Source organism: Trichoplusia ni, chromosome 13, assembly GCF_003590095.1.
Source record: "Trichoplusia ni isolate ovarian cell line Hi5 chromosome 13, tn1, whole genome shotgun sequence".
Lineage (NCBI taxonomy): Eukaryota > Metazoa > Arthropoda > Insecta > Lepidoptera > Noctuidae > Trichoplusia > Trichoplusia ni.
The window spans coordinates 7611413-7629614 of record NC_039490.1 but is presented as its reverse complement, the minus strand read 5'-3'; the positions used below and the strand labels follow the sequence as shown (position 1 = coordinate 7629614).

General features: G+C 35.9%; 1 protein-coding gene across 1 annotated transcript in view; it reads right to left on the bottom strand.

The window, feature by feature from the left end:
* LOC113500002 (myotubularin-related protein 8) overlaps positions 1-18202 on the bottom strand; it is a gene marked incomplete at its 3' end in the record, with an annotated part of 65270 nt that overhangs the window by 10878 nt on the left and 36190 nt on the right.

Below are 18202 nucleotides of genomic sequence, written 5' to 3'. Positions count from 1 at the left end.
GCTTCGGAGCCCGAGGTGGGTATAAATTCTGATAAAGTGTCTGCAGCCACGTTATGGGCAGAAGATTATTTTTTTTATTAGGTAGAGAGCGAATTATATAAATCTGAACACAATTTTTTTTTTAAGTATATTTCATAGTTAAGTTTATTTATGTACAGCCCTTAAAATTTTAATCAGTTTATATTCGATACAATTAAGGTAAGTTCATGGATTAAATAGGATATCAAATCAATTGTTAATCAAAAGGAATAACAATTGTGTGTAGACCTTTACAAAATTTCAACAGTACAGTGAAAACTTTATTTCAAAAACTTCAGCGAAAACAGAGAAACAGTATTCCTTTGATACAATCGTTCTTCCTTAACGAATTCAAGAGAAACATCTCAACTTCAGTACCCTAATTAAATGCAAAAGGAGGTTTCGCTTCGTTATGCTATCCGTACATTCAAGCCGGAGCAAAAAACCTTTTCGTCGAAATGCTCTAAGTATTTTGTAAACTTTCGAAAGTTCACCTTTTTGTAACTTGAATCTATTTTGTTACAGATTGAATTTGATGGAAACAGATAAAAGAAAATTCGGGATTTTTAAGTAAGACGGACTTATAAAAATATATTTAAAAGCGTTGTACCTAAATTAGATTGCGAGGTTAACAGGCTATCTTAAACGGCCTCTTCAAGTAATAAAGCTGCCGTTCCGAAAAGAGATATCGCTTAACAACGTATAGAGCGATTTTTTATTCATATGGGAAATCATCAAATGACTCCGCTTTGGGTTGAAAGGAAGGCAGTGTCAGATTCCTACCGACTTAAACGCACCCGTTTTACTTCCCTTTGCCTTTCTTGTACCGGGGCCACGGTGCCGCTGCCAAGGCAGGCATCAGCCCTGATGGGCTCCACAGAGCTTGCTGACATCTCTTTGAGGCACGCGCCGTCTGGCACGGGCCTAGGCCTATCTGGCGGTGAGCTATCCATCACTCGCCGCCTTAAGGCACGCGCCTACGGTGGCCGAGAATCATCACCTGAACGTTAGAGCGCTGTCATGCTCCTCTTTCGCTTGAAAATATCTTAATATTCAAGGAAAATTACTTAATGGGCTTACACCAACAAGTAAATTGTCAACATGTTGGTTTGTAATTGTGAAACAAACTTTGGTTTTTACTTAACAAGAAGACAAGCTACTTTTAGAACTATCTTCCTTTGTTCTTGACTGAAACTTTTTGAGGACTGCCAAATTTAACATAAAATTATTCCCGCCAACAAATTACGAAATTATTGTTTTATGGGGTTTGATTACGTAATGAAAATATACTACTTCCTACTTTATATGTATAATAAACGCAAAAGTTCGTATGTATGGATGTTTGTTACTCTTTCACGCATAAACCAATCAACGGATTTAGATGACACAGATAGTGTACAACTTGGTACGCGGGTGGGCCCGCGGCAACAGCTGACACAATATATCTTGTTTATTATTTAAATTCCCTTTAAACAATAAACGCAACCACCTATCGCATACTCATTCAATTCTTACAAGCGATCTGAAGATTGAATTTAAACCAAGACCGAAGTGCCTGTCTACAGAACCATTTGCATGCGAACACGAGGTGGCTAACTCCATCTCTTAATGGAAGATTATGCATTGTGAACAGAGCGTAGAGTGCCGTTTCTCTTAGATTCTAACTTCTAATAATCGTACTACAGAGATGTTGGCAGGCCCGCAGTTCAGAAATGAGAATAAATAAGACGCGTACGTGACTATGATCTATATACATATAATAAAATTGTAGAAAAGTGAAAACTGTACATTGAATATTTTTAAAAAAGAATAATTGGAGGGTGGTCTACGAACGATTCCGATGCCGAAAATATGATTTTTAGAATTTTTGTCTGTTTGTCTGTTTGTCTGTTTGTCTGTTTGTCTGTATGTATGTCCGGAAAGATCTCGGAAAGTACTGGATAGATTTGATTCATATTTTCAGAGAATATCAACAAGAAGTCCGGTCAACATACTTTTTACTTATTATCTCGCTTTTCGTTACAGGGGGTGAGCAGGAGCCTTTTATATCTATACACAAATATCAAATTATCTCATAAACTACTGAATATATTTCGTTCAAATTTTGCATGAACCTTATCGTACACATGATACAACAAATATACAAAAACCATAACGCTACTATGCAGGGGGCATGAGCAGTAAAGTTTTGAATTTTTGGACTCACCCGTAACATCGTGTAATACAATTATGAGGTGTATTTTCACCCCATTGAGTAGTAAGCAGCACGGTCATCAATTTACTCAAAAAACATCACGCTATTTATCTTAAGACTTTTGGCAGAGCAATAATATATTTTTTCGAAAGTAAATCATTTTCACAAAATCAGTCACTTTATTCTCTTTCAAGTCTAATGTAGACCTAGCGCGACAATAATTAAAATAAAAGAAAAATAAACTATTAATACTTTTATTATTATTATTTTGATGCAAATGTTACTTCGTAATCGGTACATTCTTGAAACAAAGGAACTTAAATTATTTTTATTTTTACTCAAGTTCAAATGTGGAATGCCGTAATATGATTTTGTGTTTATTTACGATAGGTGTATATACCTATGTTTTTAGCTCGGTAATGTTGGCGATGCTACTTCAAGATAAAAGAATTCGTAGTGACACTCAACCCAAAGTTGCATGTAGTTCACATTGATCTCATCTATAATTATGCATAGCAATAAATTACTGAACGACACAGTTAATTATATTACCTTGGTTCATCTGTAACAACTAGCAACAAAAATATAAACTTTCAAACAAAAAAAAGCCTTTCAAACAATGAAATAATGTTTTCTTAAAATTGCGTTTTACATAGCATAGGCCAAAAGTATTTCGGATAGAAAAGCCCAGAAAACTTGCATAAAAACTTCATAATAGGTATGCAATGTGACAGATCTATAAGACCAAAGCTATCAATGAATAGACATTATGTATCTATTGATAGAATAATGTCTACTGATACCTGGGATTTTTCAATATTTTAACGATTTTATCGGTCTACATCCGCCATTATAGAGACCGCACACGTGGTCCTTCCAAAAATTCGTTTAACAATTTATTGTAATCTCTACTTATTTAAAATTTTCTTCTTTCGTAGCCTGGTAAAAACAGGGGAAGGAACGAGACTGAATGAGTTTCTGAGATCCCAAAGCTAAGCCGACGAGGATTAGAAACATATTTTTGGAAATTTCTCCAATAAGGCTGATAATAGCGTGTAGCTATCAGCACTTACATCCGTCATACAATGTCTGGAAGATTCATTTTGGCTGTAGGTATCGACAGCGTAACCTCATAACCAACCTCATGTAGTCTTTATTTAAGTTCCATTTATGCAGTAGGGATGACGGTATTTTACTTCAATGATCGTCAGGTAGTTTAACGAATAAAATAGGTATTTTTTCTTTTTAAATTGGTACAGTAAATAGAACTCATGAGCATGAAGTCACTTTTATGTTCATATTTTGCTTTGTCGTAACATCACAAATTAGACATATCCTATACTTTAGATTTTTGTCATTGTCAATTTAAAAAAAGGGGTGTCTGATATTTTTTTTTCACGCTATTTATTTATAAGCAATTTAAAGGCAAATCATGATCAAAACACCAGGGGGCCAAGGTAACACGTTTACCAACTTTTTTATTTTGGAAATATTCCAAATGTTTGTGAGGAAGATCAGTTTTAATATTAAGAGGACAATCAAACATAACGTGCTTCAGGAAACTGTTTATCTGGGCGCAATTTTGCAAAATCTTATATCTTATGACACTATGTAACATCCACAGTTACCGAGCCCGACTCTCACTTCACCAGCTCCGTCCACAAAAATAATTTGACATCTTATTTATATCGTCAGAAAACATCGTGTGTGAAAATAACAACTGTCTGGCTATCACTGTTCCTGAGAAACAGCCAGGTGACAGACAGACGAACGGACACCGGGGCCTCAGTAATATGGTTCTGGTTTACCTCTTTGGTTACAGTACAATAATAATTTTATGATACCTCATAATCCGTCGAACAATTTCAGGTGTAGGCCGGCCAAAGAACAGACGTGCTCGAAAATCATAACCTACCTAATTAGAAAATGGAAACCCTCGAAAGTAAAACATTTTTAGCAGAAGTGCTAAGACTGAGTTATACCTTCTGTTATTTTTTCATACTTGCACCCCCCCCCCCCCATTTTTAAACAGCTCGATTTGTCAAACATGTCTTAACGAACACTCGCACATAATTCACGTTTAAATTAAAATTGTACAATTCGTTCGGAAGCTATGATGTCACAGACAGACAGGCAGGCAGATATGTCAAAGTTATAAGCCCCTCTTTTTGGGATTAAATGAGAAAAAGTCATTAAAACAGCTGTGAAATATTTGACACCAGGATAGTATCGTAAACGATGAAATGTGTTTGATTCAAACATTTGATAGTCTTTGGGCCGCTCAAGATTCATTATAATTTAGAAAAAAAAAGCAAGCTTAAAATGTAAAAAAGTGTTTCATTTTCAATATTGCATTACATTTTTGCGATGATCGTTAATCGTTATTATTAAACTTCATAGTTTTTCACATCTTGAAAATCACGCAGACGAAGTCGCGGGCAACAGCTAGTACTTATTAAAGATTCAAATGTAAGTGATAATAATAGGTACGGAGTTTTCTACGACAAATAAATATTTCTTTATCTGCCGGCCTTTTGAAGGTCTATTAGAATAAAATTAGTTATTAATCATACTAACATTATAAACGCGAACAACAGCGTTTGTAACATTTTCACACAAAAACAATTTTGGTACACAGATAGTTTATAACCAGGATTAACACATAGGATAGTTTTTATCCCGATTTTATGTTGCTTCTGACTCGCTGGTATCTGCTAGTGAGTTCATAGAAATCATACGTTAAGCGTTCACAATTGTTAGAAGTCTTTTAAGGATATCTTACCCAAATGGTAAAAGCGGAATTCTATTACCGAATCTTCGCTATCTGGCCATTTGACCGTCTATTACCAGTCACTCATGAATCGTTCCAGCTGGAGAGTTGGAATTTTCACGCAAAATTTCACAAAAAAAATCTTAGTGTTGCTTCTCTCAAAACAAATAATAATAACAAAAATCCTGCCTATTCACTTTGTTTTACGGTCCCATAATGTCGCTTTGTATTTGTTCAGGGAAGTTAAATTTCAAGTTCATTAAAGCTTCGAAACGGACACCGAAAGTAATTAGGAAATGTAAAATACAGCAACTAATAATGAGTTTGAAGCCGGCGCCGAGTGCGACTTAAATTGAGTCCAGAGGCGACTTTGATTTCATTACAAAATGTTGCCGTGTCTTGAAACTTATTTAAAAGGGTGGGGGGCAATTCGTGTTTAAAAAAATTGACAAAAATTAAAAGGACAATCTGTCGAGTCAGAGTCGTTTAAATATTCTATGTAGAAATAAATATGCCAAAGAAATTGGTAACCAATGTGTTGGATGTACAACCGTTGCTGAACCCCGATTTTTTATATGATGTCCCGATAGCGGGGACAACTAAACCATAGGTGAAAATTTCGACTGTCAAGTAGTCACGGTTCATGACATACAGCTTGGTGGCAAATGGACGAACAGACAGTAGAGTATTAGTATTTTTACTTTTCGGCACGGCCCTCTAAAATATATATGTGTTTAAACTTATGTAACATGAATATAACTGTACTGGGTTTTCAATCCTAAAAAAATATTGCATCGAAACAAAATAACATTTTATTTTTACTTGTTTACATTGATACAATCTAAAGACACCAACGCTTTGAGGAAGCAATATTTCAATCATTATTTTATCTCATCTCGCAGCTGTAAAGAACAAGACAAGAAAATAGTAAATATTTCTCTGGCTGCAAAGCTTTCGAGTTTTCAACTGAACAATTTCAAAGTTTAAATAAATGTTGGTATAGTATTACGAGTTCAATTCCAGGAAAGATAATCCTTCAGGAGAAATATGAGGGTTTATTTACTGAGACTTCAAAGTACTCTAATAACCTTGGGTTATGTCACAAATATAAACAAGTATCCTTAACCGTAACACATCCAGATTAAAAAAAACGGGTAAATACGAGGGATATGTCATGAGGGAAACTAAGGGTTAGGTACCTGGATATAGGCTAAAGATAAACAATTTTGGCAAAAACATATCATCCATCAAATTCATGACATACCATCGTCGATTTCAGTATTTGTTGTTTATTACCACTCTCTAGCTATCACGGTTCATGAAATAGACTAAACCTGTGACATTAACTAAATGCGCATGTTCGCTTGTCCTGAGTCTGGATGTCTTTGAGAGTGTGACTTGAATGTTTGTGAAACCCCTGTTTCTTAAATGTGGGAAGTGATTAAAAAATATATATCTATTCAATCCTTGAAACTCTATCCTAATCAACTAAAATAGCAAGGAACTTCTTTTTGTAATCCCCATACAAGGAGGACAGAGTCGCACTCTACTGCTTCTCTTAAATAAGATTTAAAGTTGTGGAAAAGGGAAGTCACTTTATCCTTGTTGTTCCCATGTCGCTTCCAAGCATGCAGTAAGAATTTCCACCGAGCGAAGAAAGACCACGGTGATCTCCAACGACCACCGCTTCATAAAATACGTCTAATTAATCCTTGTTGCCTTTAAATGCGGTCCTTTAGACCTACATGACCGAGAATGAGGCATTACTGGGAGTCCTGTTTGAATATTGTATTACGAGGGTCTAATGAGCCCAGTGAATAATTCATACAAAGCCGTTGCAGAGGTTTTAATATTCTCCAACCTGATCTTTTGTGTTCATGAAATGGAAGAGATGTTAGAATATTCTATGTTAAGTGGGCTTTAGAGGCAGAATGATTTCTTTGTGAATTTGTTAAACTTACTTTAGGTACATTATTTATTAAACGTCGTCATTGATTTCTAAGATTTTCTTTCATTGACATTTCGAAGAGCGTTTTGTAAAAACATTATCTTTAGTAATCCCTAATAACTTTGTAAATGTGATTGTTAGTTTTTTTTACGCTTTCACGCAAAATCTACTAAACCGATAGGTCGTGAAACTTTGTACAAGTATCATTTTGGGGGTACTTGAAGAACGAAAACAGGATTATGCTTTACAGCAATAAAAAATCCACACGGTCTTCACTTTTCTTCATAAAATCATATGAATATGAGAATATCTTTGTTGCGCTGAAATTTGGTAAGGAGATAGCTAGCAGTCTAGAAAAGCACATAGGTTACTTTATGCTACGATATCCGAAATCAGTCCGTCAGAACCAGAGCTTTTGTTCCTGACTGCCAGAGATCGGGAAAAGTCATGGGCAAAAGCTAGTCAAATCTGTATCACACGATCACGTCACCTAATACAACCAAGTCATAATGTATGGTATATTACAATGTAATCGATACACTGTAAGTGTTGGCGTATAATTTTCGATTTTCCTTTGTGTCGATAACAGAAGGTCAAGCGTATGAAAGGATTGATTGACGTTTTCGGGGAAACAGTATAATATATAAGTTTACCCGGCTTTAGCTATGGCTATGATCGCTATGAAAATGTTACATACCTAACTATCGTGTTGTACTTATTATTATTGCAAGTAACGGACAAAGTTTTTTGAAAATAATTTTAATAACACGGTCAACTGCGATTCGTAGTCCCGACACTGATGCTTCCGTACAAATAGACTGGTTGACACAAACCTTTTTGGGTACCTACTAATTTATGACCGTAAAAAACGTTAGCAGAGTTAAGAGTTGTATTCGCGACAGGAATACAGTATGCCCCAATAATAGGGTTTCGTTTTATTCTTGGTTCTAGAACCCATAAAGGAAATGTTTCGTAACATTCATTTTATTTTGTTTTTATGCACTTAACAATTTTTTTCTAATAGTTATTCGTTTTTAATAACCTTAATTGACTGAGTAGACAAGATATTGGTTATTATAATATGAATATATTATGTACTTATACAGAAACAAATTAATCCGTTTTGTTGTGAAAGGATGACATGATGAAATCAGCCTAGCCTTATCCTAACTATGCTTGGGTCGGCTTCCAGTCCAACCAGATGCGGCTAGGGTATACAAGGAACGACTGGCTATCTGATCTCTTAAGCTCACTTTCCTGGGCATCGCAATACCCCTTAGTAAGAGTGGTTGTCAGGCTGTCTAGCATCTGACTACCCGTAACGACTGTCAAAGATGTAAAAATAACATCCCAGACCCCAATTTAACCTGCCTTCGGAAACTAGAAGGCACTCGTTATATCGTAGATGCTTTCCAGTATATAGAAATAATGTTTAATTATTACAGGAATTTAAAACATAGTGTATATTTTTCATACAATGTAGCTTTAACGATCGAGACGTGGGAACCCGCAGTTTGAATAAACCTTAACAGTAAGCTACAATAACGAACGTCGGTTTGATAAACATAGATGCATGTAGAGTTAAAAGGTGATTATTATGAATATCAAAAGGAGCTTTAGATGGTATGGTAAGTATAGCCAGCCGCTGACCATAGTCATTCAGTGAGTGTTGTGCAGTTTAAAATGCAACGGGCAACGAACTATTACGACTTGCGACCCCGCCGCGTCAGCTCATGATTAAGGACTCCGGTTGGTTTCGAAACTAGTCAGACAATACCGATAAATACGCGTGAATAAACTGTTGCATCATTTAATAATGAGTAGTAGAGAGTAGTTACTATCCAAAAAAAAATCAGTTTATTGTATATCACAGTTCGCTTAGTCACTGCAAGGATAGCCAAGTTGCGGGTTCGATTCCCGCGTATATTAAGAGTCGGTTTAATCTACGAATGCTAATTTTGGGTCTGGGCATCTTTGTTCATATGTCTTGATTTTTTATAAAAGACCCGCGACACAAGGATCGTTTCTTTTATAATCACCTAGATGGTGGTGGTTATGGTCAATATGCTGCGCAAAATCACAATTCAACGCGTCATCACTGGCCAAGTGTAGAGTATAGTTACAAGTACACATTAAACCACTTTTTGCAACTAACTGTTTGGTATGAACACGTGCTTAATTATGCAAAGCCACTAAAAGACCTAAACTAAGACAAACTACGGTTAGCCTTAAATAAGTTTTGTTGAAACCAATAAATTACAATAACAGCGGACATTTTCCGGGTTCCGTGCCGACTTCGATTGAGTATCAAAGTTACAAGGTTAAACATTAATCGACTGTCGTCAATCAACGATTTGTTTCAGACGGGTTTTAGACTTTATTTTAGCCCGTCTTTTAACCGATAAATTATTGAGTAAGAAGGGGAAAATATCTACAATTTTGGAAGGCATTACAATGGACACAGCAAGAAGATTTTTATCGACAATTATAATCTTTGTGAGTGAGGCGGAAAACGTTTTCCCGCAAATCCACTGATACATTAAACAGTAAAGTGAAGTAAATGAGCTGAACCGGTAGAAAAACAAGTTAGTTTCACGGACGCATCGTGGCGGTAATCCGTCAAGCTTTACCGCGCAATAAAAACACGATACAGACTCCATTAAATTTATCATAGCCGACAGCACTTTAGAGCAGCCTGTATAACCGAGATTATGCAATAAAATGCACGATCTATGTAAATGTCGTATAGAAAATGTATTTATTTTCACAACCTATATTATTTCAAAGTGGAAAATGTTTGCCGCTTGCTTTGCTTGCTTGAGGATTACACCCTCCCTAGACTTGTGGGAATATTTCAATATTTCTCGCATTTTAGTGAAACTAAATAACTGCGATTATGTAAGCCTGTCACTCCATGTGAATGACAAGGCCAGACAAAAGAAAACAATGATTTACTGATATTCCTTATAATACCATGCTTTCTGTCAATATTAAGCAAAATGACAAAGGCTGCATAAACATTTCAAAGCGTCTCCCTTCAATACTTACGTGTGTCGACTACTCTTTGTCAGGCCAAAAAGCTAAATCCCACCAGACCTAGGAGAGATAGGAATTGACTACACGGATAGCCGAGTGTTTGAGGTCACCACGCCAAACGCACTGAGCGCTACGTGTCGCAAGTCGATCCCTGCGTAAGACAAGCCTTGTCCTGCACTTGTCCTGAGACTTGGGCTTCTTTGTGATAGTAAAACCTCAAACTCTCAATAAGTTATTTTTGGGCGAAAAATAAGAGTGAGAAGCCTACACAATTGATATAAATAGGTTGTAATTAAAAGTTCTTTCATACATAAAGAATGGCCATGTTACGAGGTAGTAGAGGTTTGCGACAAACCAGAGCTTCACGTCTACTAAGACTCCTTGAAAAGAGTCTTATGACGTTCGAATGCAAAATTCCGACGACCTCCGTGGTCGAGTGGCGTACGCACCGGTTTCAAGGTGTCGCTAGCTCTGAGTTCCCGGGTTCGATCCCCGGTCGAGTCAATGTAAAAATTCACATTTCTACATTGTCTCGGGTCTGGGTGTTTGTGGTACCTTCGTTGTTTCTGAATTCCATACCACAAGTGCTTTAGCAACTTACTTTGGGTTCAGAACAATGTATGTGATGTTGTCCGCATTTATTTATATTATTTATTTATTAATTCACCTACCAAACGTATATTGCACCATTTTGTTTCCAAAACGGCTACCACACAGCTGATAATACAGACACGGTTCTTGTCCTCAAGTTGTTTAAGTTTTGTTACCTCCCCATCTTTACAACATGTAGCTTGTAGAATGTAATAAAAACTTGAAGACGTTTTATTATAATTGAAGTTCATAACATTGTAATAACGCTCCCGTACCGAGCCTAATTTTGCTTCGTATTACGCAACTGCGGTCGAAACAAGTCGTTTTTGTTTCTGCGACAACATGAAGATGTACAAAAGGTTCAAGCATTCTGGAGACTGAAATAACAAATTCTGTAATTATAAATTCTATACATCAAAAGGTCCGGTACCTCCTAAAGTAATATTATTGCAGTTGTAGGAAAGAGACGGGGATATAAGCCGTCTCGTGTGCTCTTCTACAACTCTAACAATATTACTTTAGGATGTGTTGGTAGGCCCTAAGCTTATTTTGATGGTCAGTATAACGGCAGTCACGTGCGACAAAATTAACCAAAACTGAATAGAGATATCCTTTGGACCAATAGCTTTTCATAAGCACTGAGTTGCGAAGGGAAACCAAATTAACAATTGGGAGGATCCCAAAAATAGAATCATCAAAAAATATTTCAAATAAATCTTATAGAGCTTTATTCAAGATTATTCGGATAGATCTTCTGGACTGATCAACTTTACGTCGAAACATTTCGCTCGTTCGTAAGCTGACAGAACGCCATTTTAACGAAACTGAAACCAGCTCATCAATTTGAAATCTTGACGTTTTCAGGAACCGAATTTAATACTAGCCTGATTTATAATATGCTATACCATGTACGCTTCAGTACAGCATGCGTTTGTTATGTGTATATTGCACCGGTGCATTTAATCAGTAGTTCTTGAGTTAATTATAAATTAAAAAGCTAATTTAAAATAACCTATAAATCTTTCACTGCTGGACCCACCTCTTTCCATATAGATGTGGTTTGAATTTTTACCTCCGCGCTACCTCAATGGGGATTGTCAAGTCCAGATTTAATCACGATGTTTTCCTTCAACGTTTGAAATTTGTCTTAATGCAAGATAAAAAAAATCCTCAGGTTCTCGTAAGATACATGACCATAATATTTATTATCCTATCTGCAAGTTTTCCAGGTTTAAACGAGAAAATTAATAGAGCAAAGAAGATATTCATATTTAGGATGACTATTAAAAATAATCACTCCCATCTCTATAGCCGGGGGTAATGGCATCCTTACGAAATACAGGGGGATTAAACTTTTGCCAACACGACCCTTGAGAGATAACTACATTCGTTTCAAGATCATTTGACATTTCGAAGAGACCTTTACTACAGTTTTAATGTACGTCAGAAAAAAGCCTCTTCATTTAAAAAATATTTATTTAAATTTAAATCATATTTAGTATTGTACTGACCGTTGTACCAAATACTAAAAATAAAGATCGATGAAAACAGACGAAGTTGTTAGGGTCATATTTTTTTTTTTGGTTGAGAAAAAGTATAGTTGGTGGGCATCAAATTTATCTGTCAAGCAACCGTTTCGTTTCTCTTACGGAACCCTCAGAGTAACGAGGCCGGCTTGACTCGTTCATTAGTATTAATCAGCGCTCGTACTCTGTCTTATTATGTTCTTAATTTTGTAATAAAAAACCAATTAATTTTCTAATTTTACTTTTTCCTCACAGGAGATTTCCTTTTTTCATGAAGCTTAATGTTCGATTTCACATTTGTTTTAAGTGATTCTTCAACTATGCGTTGCAGTGGTAACACATTGTGATCGGCAAGAGCAAGTAACTGAATTTTACGTTGGTTTAAAGCGTCTAAAGCTTTGGCGAGGCACGATTCTAACGCTTCGGCGCCCTTGTTCAGGGCATTGCACGTCTTGGTGGCTTCAGTCGCAGAGTACTGGCCTCCTTCATTGAACAACTTTATCTGAGATATGAAACGCACATTTGATACTCTTGCCTCTTGTATTCGGTGTTCTAGTTGTCTCTTCTTATCAGCCACCGCCACACTAAGCGATTGCTCAAAAAGTTGCTTGTATTTATTCAAACGCGGACCATAGCTTTTCATTTTTAACAATTTTACTTCATGATCTATAGTATCTAGGTTCATTGCTTCTTGCATTTTTTCATTGAGGCGCTCGAGCCATTCACAAATAGGATACAAAAATGGAGCATCTAAAGCGGCAAACTGGGATGCTTCTTCTGGTAAACGATCAACAAGGACAAATATAGCATTCAGGTGCGATTCTAACCTAGATTCGTGGTACCGCAGTTCTTTAAGGCGCCGGTCGCGAGCTGCTTTAACACGTTCTAGCCGTATGGAATGCGAAATCATTTTCAAAGAATATCGCATGTGCAAGGGCGCACTACGTTCCTCCACCCACAGCATAGCTTGGTGTTTTAGTTCTTCAGGTACTAAAGATACGTTGGCTTCAAAAGATTCCAGGAACCCATTTTTCCAGTTTTGTAACGCAACTTCTTGGAGTTCAGTTTGTAAAAGCGCACGAGGAAGTGGTAGCTGAAGGCAACTTGAACTACTTCGTGGAGTCGCTGGGGCCGAGCGTGATTGAGGGCTTGCTTTTGCTTGTATACCCTTTGATTGACGTGGGTATTTATCTAAGAATGAATAAAATTCCGCAAGTAACACGTTTGCCATAATTGGCGGTAGGTTCATAAATTCTTCAAGGCGCCCTAGTTCAGCTTCACTATGGTGTTGATACATGTCAGCCGTTTTGTCTAGCATCGCTGTAATGGCATCGAATTGTAGATTTAGTTTATCTACGTCAGAAGCACATCTCAACTGTTCTAAGGCTATATTAAAAGGTATTTCATTGGATAGTTCAATAGTATCATTGTTAGTAAGAAGATCTTCGACAGCTGCAATCGTCAACTTTTGAACATGAGCTGAACGCAGTATATGAGCGTCCCAGAGATGGCCTGCGTTGTGTAAAATCGAGTATGTTTCGCGGAGACTTTCTCCTAGAGAAACCAGACTCTTCTCCATCATCACTATATCTTCAGTAGTTATTTCTTGTAATTTATTTTGAGGTGTTTTTTTATTAATAATATTAGATAACCGTGTTAGAGGTCTTTCAATAATTCGTTGTATCTCAGAAAACTCGCAATCTATAATTTCTTGTCCTCGAAGATCCTGATGACTTCCGAGATCTTTTTCAAGTTCGATCAGTTTGTTAGAAAACCCTGAAAACACTCGAATAACTGCATTGCGATATGCCTGAACCAAGCGTGAAACAACAGCGTCAAACTCTTCTACTTCGTTTAAAATTGTGCCTATTGTAGGATCCGCAGATTCTTGTGGTCTAACAGTGGCACTAGCCGATTGTCTTTTAAGAGAAACCTTTTCATCCTTACACCATATCAAAGCACTTTTTCCTCTCACAGCCATCCCGATTCCCAAACATAATTGATTGATTGCAGACCGTGCATGCAAAACGCATTCATCAGCTTGAACCTTCAACTCCGCCTCTAAATCAGAGTAAGCTCTGGAATTACTAAGAATTTGCTGATTAATATCGTAAATTTTTTCGTCAAATTCGTGCACTAGGTCTTTAGGTGTTTTGTGGCCAACAGAGACAAGGCGTTGGAACTGCCCACGTAGTAGAATTCTCAATTTATCGGCTCTTTCTCTTTCTAATCCTAAAGCTTCACTCTTGAACGTCGCCAAATCTTCAAGGCGTTGAGACTTTAACTCTTGCATTCCTTTCAGGGCATCATTACGAGATTCCGCATTAATAGGACCCTCCAAATATTCAAATTTATCAAAAAGACAATCCATAAGTCGTTGATTTTGTTGGATATTAACCCAAAGATTTTTAGCAAGCTCGTGTATTCTCTTATCTATATCCTCATTGACAGCTTTTGCACCTTCGTTTATGTTGGCAAGAACGTTTTCATGGTCTTGTTCGCGTTTTTTGAGGTAGTTAAAGAGTATGGGCCCGCTGTGTCGCGGAACCCAATTGTCTGGTAACGTAGCCACGGCATCGTCATCAGCCGGGCAACCTGTTTTTTCCACTCGTTTTAAAGGCCTTATAGTTTTGTCACATAAACATGAACCATTTTTTAAGCTTAATCGAATTGCTTTCGATTGCTTTCTGGATCTCATAACTAGATCTATAAAAAGGTTTATGAAATGTTGTAATAACAAGGCAATGTCACCGAGTCACCATGACAACAAAGAATTAAATTAATTTTAAATTATTCATCAGTCAACAGCAAAAAGTTTGTATTTGCTGCCTAAATTAAAATAGTTTCTGCAAAATAAAACCTTAGCTTTACATCACCTCATTTTCGAACCATTTTCAAATACTTAAATTTATTTAGGTGTAAGAAAGATGTATGAAGCATTACCGTCCGTTTCAGGTGTCCATGCGGATTCATCCGCCATATCAAAAAAAATAGAGATTACAAAGAAAGTGGATAATACATTAAAAAAAGAGACTTTGTTTCATAAAATTGTATTAGTCTGCACAACTAACCCAATAAGGATGTTACGCAGCTACATAATACGCGGTCAAATGTTTTGGTATTAAACTTTTTGTCTGAGAATATTTTTTTGTTCTCACCACCCCACACTTTGCATAATGGCTACTACCATTTATCATGTTCCCTGTATTCCCAAGGCTAGGAGGTAAACGGCTTATGCCGTCTGATGGAAAGTTGTAAGCTTTGTTAAATTGAATCTACTTATGGGCTAACTGCAAAATTTGAATACTTAATACAAACGCTAACAAAGATGTACCTCTGCGTCGTTGGAGTATTTGCTGAGACAAATAGAAAGAAAATATTTTTCATAGTTAATTTTCTACCTGTCGAATTTATTTTGTGTAAAACTTTCTAAAAATTTGCCAAAATGATTCCTTTTGTAATCTTTTTTCGTACATCTGTAAACAATCATACTATTTTTTTACTTCGTATATTACTTTCCGTGTAATCTTCAGAAGCGGTGGGTAGATTATGATCACGCTACAATCAATAGGAGCGGGCGATCGTAGTAATTTAACGAGGACGGAATATGAGCCTGAAAACGCTGTAATGCGGCAAGTCTAAGTCTAAAGTTACAGAAATATGAAACAATATCTATTATACACACATATAGCGTTACGTGTTAAAAAATGAACACTACTTGTTACAATAATATACTAAATATACTAGCCTGTTTAACAGATTCAGAACAGAAGCTTAATAAGTTGTTATCCATATAATGCTACAATTCTGCATGGTGCACCTACTTTGTACCGTTATCTTAATCGTGTTGGAAATTCACAGTGAATTCATAGTTTCTTCTCATAATATTTTATTTAGGAATAACTTTGAACGTCCCTTTAATAGTTTATTCCCTGTTTATGATTTGCCATCAAATAAATTGATCTCATAGTCATGTCATATTGAAGAGGTTTATCTTTTCTTTAAAATGTCATTTACTTTTTTTTGCACAAAGAATCATCACAGTAATAACATAACATAGCCCATAGTCCTAAATTCAGACATTAAGCATAGATCGAAGAACAAATTTTATCGTTACTGACATAAAAATAAATGAAAGTTCCTACAAATATAAAAAATTATAAAACAAAAATCTCCAAAATCTCAACTTTACAAGAAGAACAAAGAAATTTGTGAAAATAACACAAAGTTATTGAGATTTTAATAACAATGACTCGGCGCGTGTAACCTCCTTTCATATGATTTCACTTTTATAACGTCAGACAATGTTAAAATTCCATTCAGATGAATTATTACGTTTTGTTTAAGTAACCGAAATAATGAGAGCTGTTTATATTAACATAATAAACTCTCTGTCGCATAATCAAATTATATTATTTACGCACTTATAATTTTTAATTCTACAAACTTCCCTTTATGTTGTAATTTGGCGCCCAACGAGTGACTGACATTTAAAAATTTCTGAACTCATATTTCTTTTCTATTTATTCAGTTATAATTTCAAAAGTTACTTTTATAAATTGAAATGTTCTTTGGATATAAAATGTTAATTGAAAACTTGCTTGACTTTAGCTTTTCGGTATCTGACTTGACATTGAAAGTGAAATAAAATGAAGCGAATATAAATTAAATAGTATATACAGGCGGACAATGAACATATGACAAGGTCAAAATTCCTTGAATAATGACTATCACAAGCACAACAAATATCATACTATTATAAACAAAAAAATGAAATTCTAATAAAAAAGGTCTCGAATTTTCAGTCAATTCACTTAAATTGGCACCCAACGTGGTCCAATTCCACGCAAATTGGATGAAACTTAAAAAAACACAATTGCGACGCGAAAAACAAACCCGTATTTGTTGAATTTGCATCATTATGTACATTTCGCTTGGTAAATCTACACTTCAATTATAAAGGCGAATGATTGTTTGGACGGATATATATAATTGCTCAATCCCGTTAATTTTTTAAGTGAATTTAATGTAAAGTATGCTTACCTGGGATAGTATACATACTACTTATCAAAAGGATGAAATACTTGTCTTAGATCAGAAAGCAGATGATAGATAAAAAAGAGGTCCAAGGATAAGATGGCTGGATGGTTGGTCAAAAAGAAAGTTGGTGGGGATGACAGTTAGAAAAAAAAGCATGTTGCGAAGACCTCGAGCAGATTGGGATACGAGCGGGAGAAAGAAAGCGTTGGGAATAGAAAAATTGTGAGTAAAGCCGCGGCTTCTTGTAGCCGAGACTTGTATACTACATACAGTGCATACGCTGTACTCACGATGCCTCTACAGCTTACCTGTAACAAAATAACGCAAGATTAAATCATTATCACACTAAATACTCGTAATCTAAGCTCAGTTTTGGTATATTCCATAAAACATTCAACACATAAAATAACAAGTCTCTGTAAAAATTATTTCCGTCTTTCTGGGAAACATTAAATATGCAGACGAAATTCTAACAAATTATATCGAAAGGAAATCGAAATGGCGACCTTTTCTCGCAAAACGTCAATCAGTAGACCTACAGGATTTACATAAATCTCACACATTTGAAAAATAAGAATTTCAGATCTGTTCTATTTTTAACCTGTATATGATCTTTGCGAAAAAATAGCGATATCAAGATAAAAAAAATTCATATAAATGCTTTGTACTATAGAAGGTGGTTTTAAAAGTCCAGCGGCTCTACCGATCTCTTTAAGTAATATAAATACAGTTGTAGAAAAGAGATGCCGCTCTTCACTATGTATCGTTCTGTCACGCTTCCACATTAATGTTTATCTAAGACTTGGGTCCCCTGTTGGTATAGTGATTACTGGTCCTGTTATACTGAAGGTCGTGGTTTGATTCACACCCAGGACCGACTTCTATGTGATTGGCCCTACTAACTACTACTAACCTAAGTTAGTCAAATAAACGTAAAAAAAATAGAAATGTCAGTTGGCTAGACGGGCAGGCCTATTTATTCGGTCTAGCCTACAAATTTAGTGGCAGCCTGTACCCTCTATTTACGCAATGTTATTTGAACCAAAATAAAACCGACTTGGAAACAGACAATTTGAGAA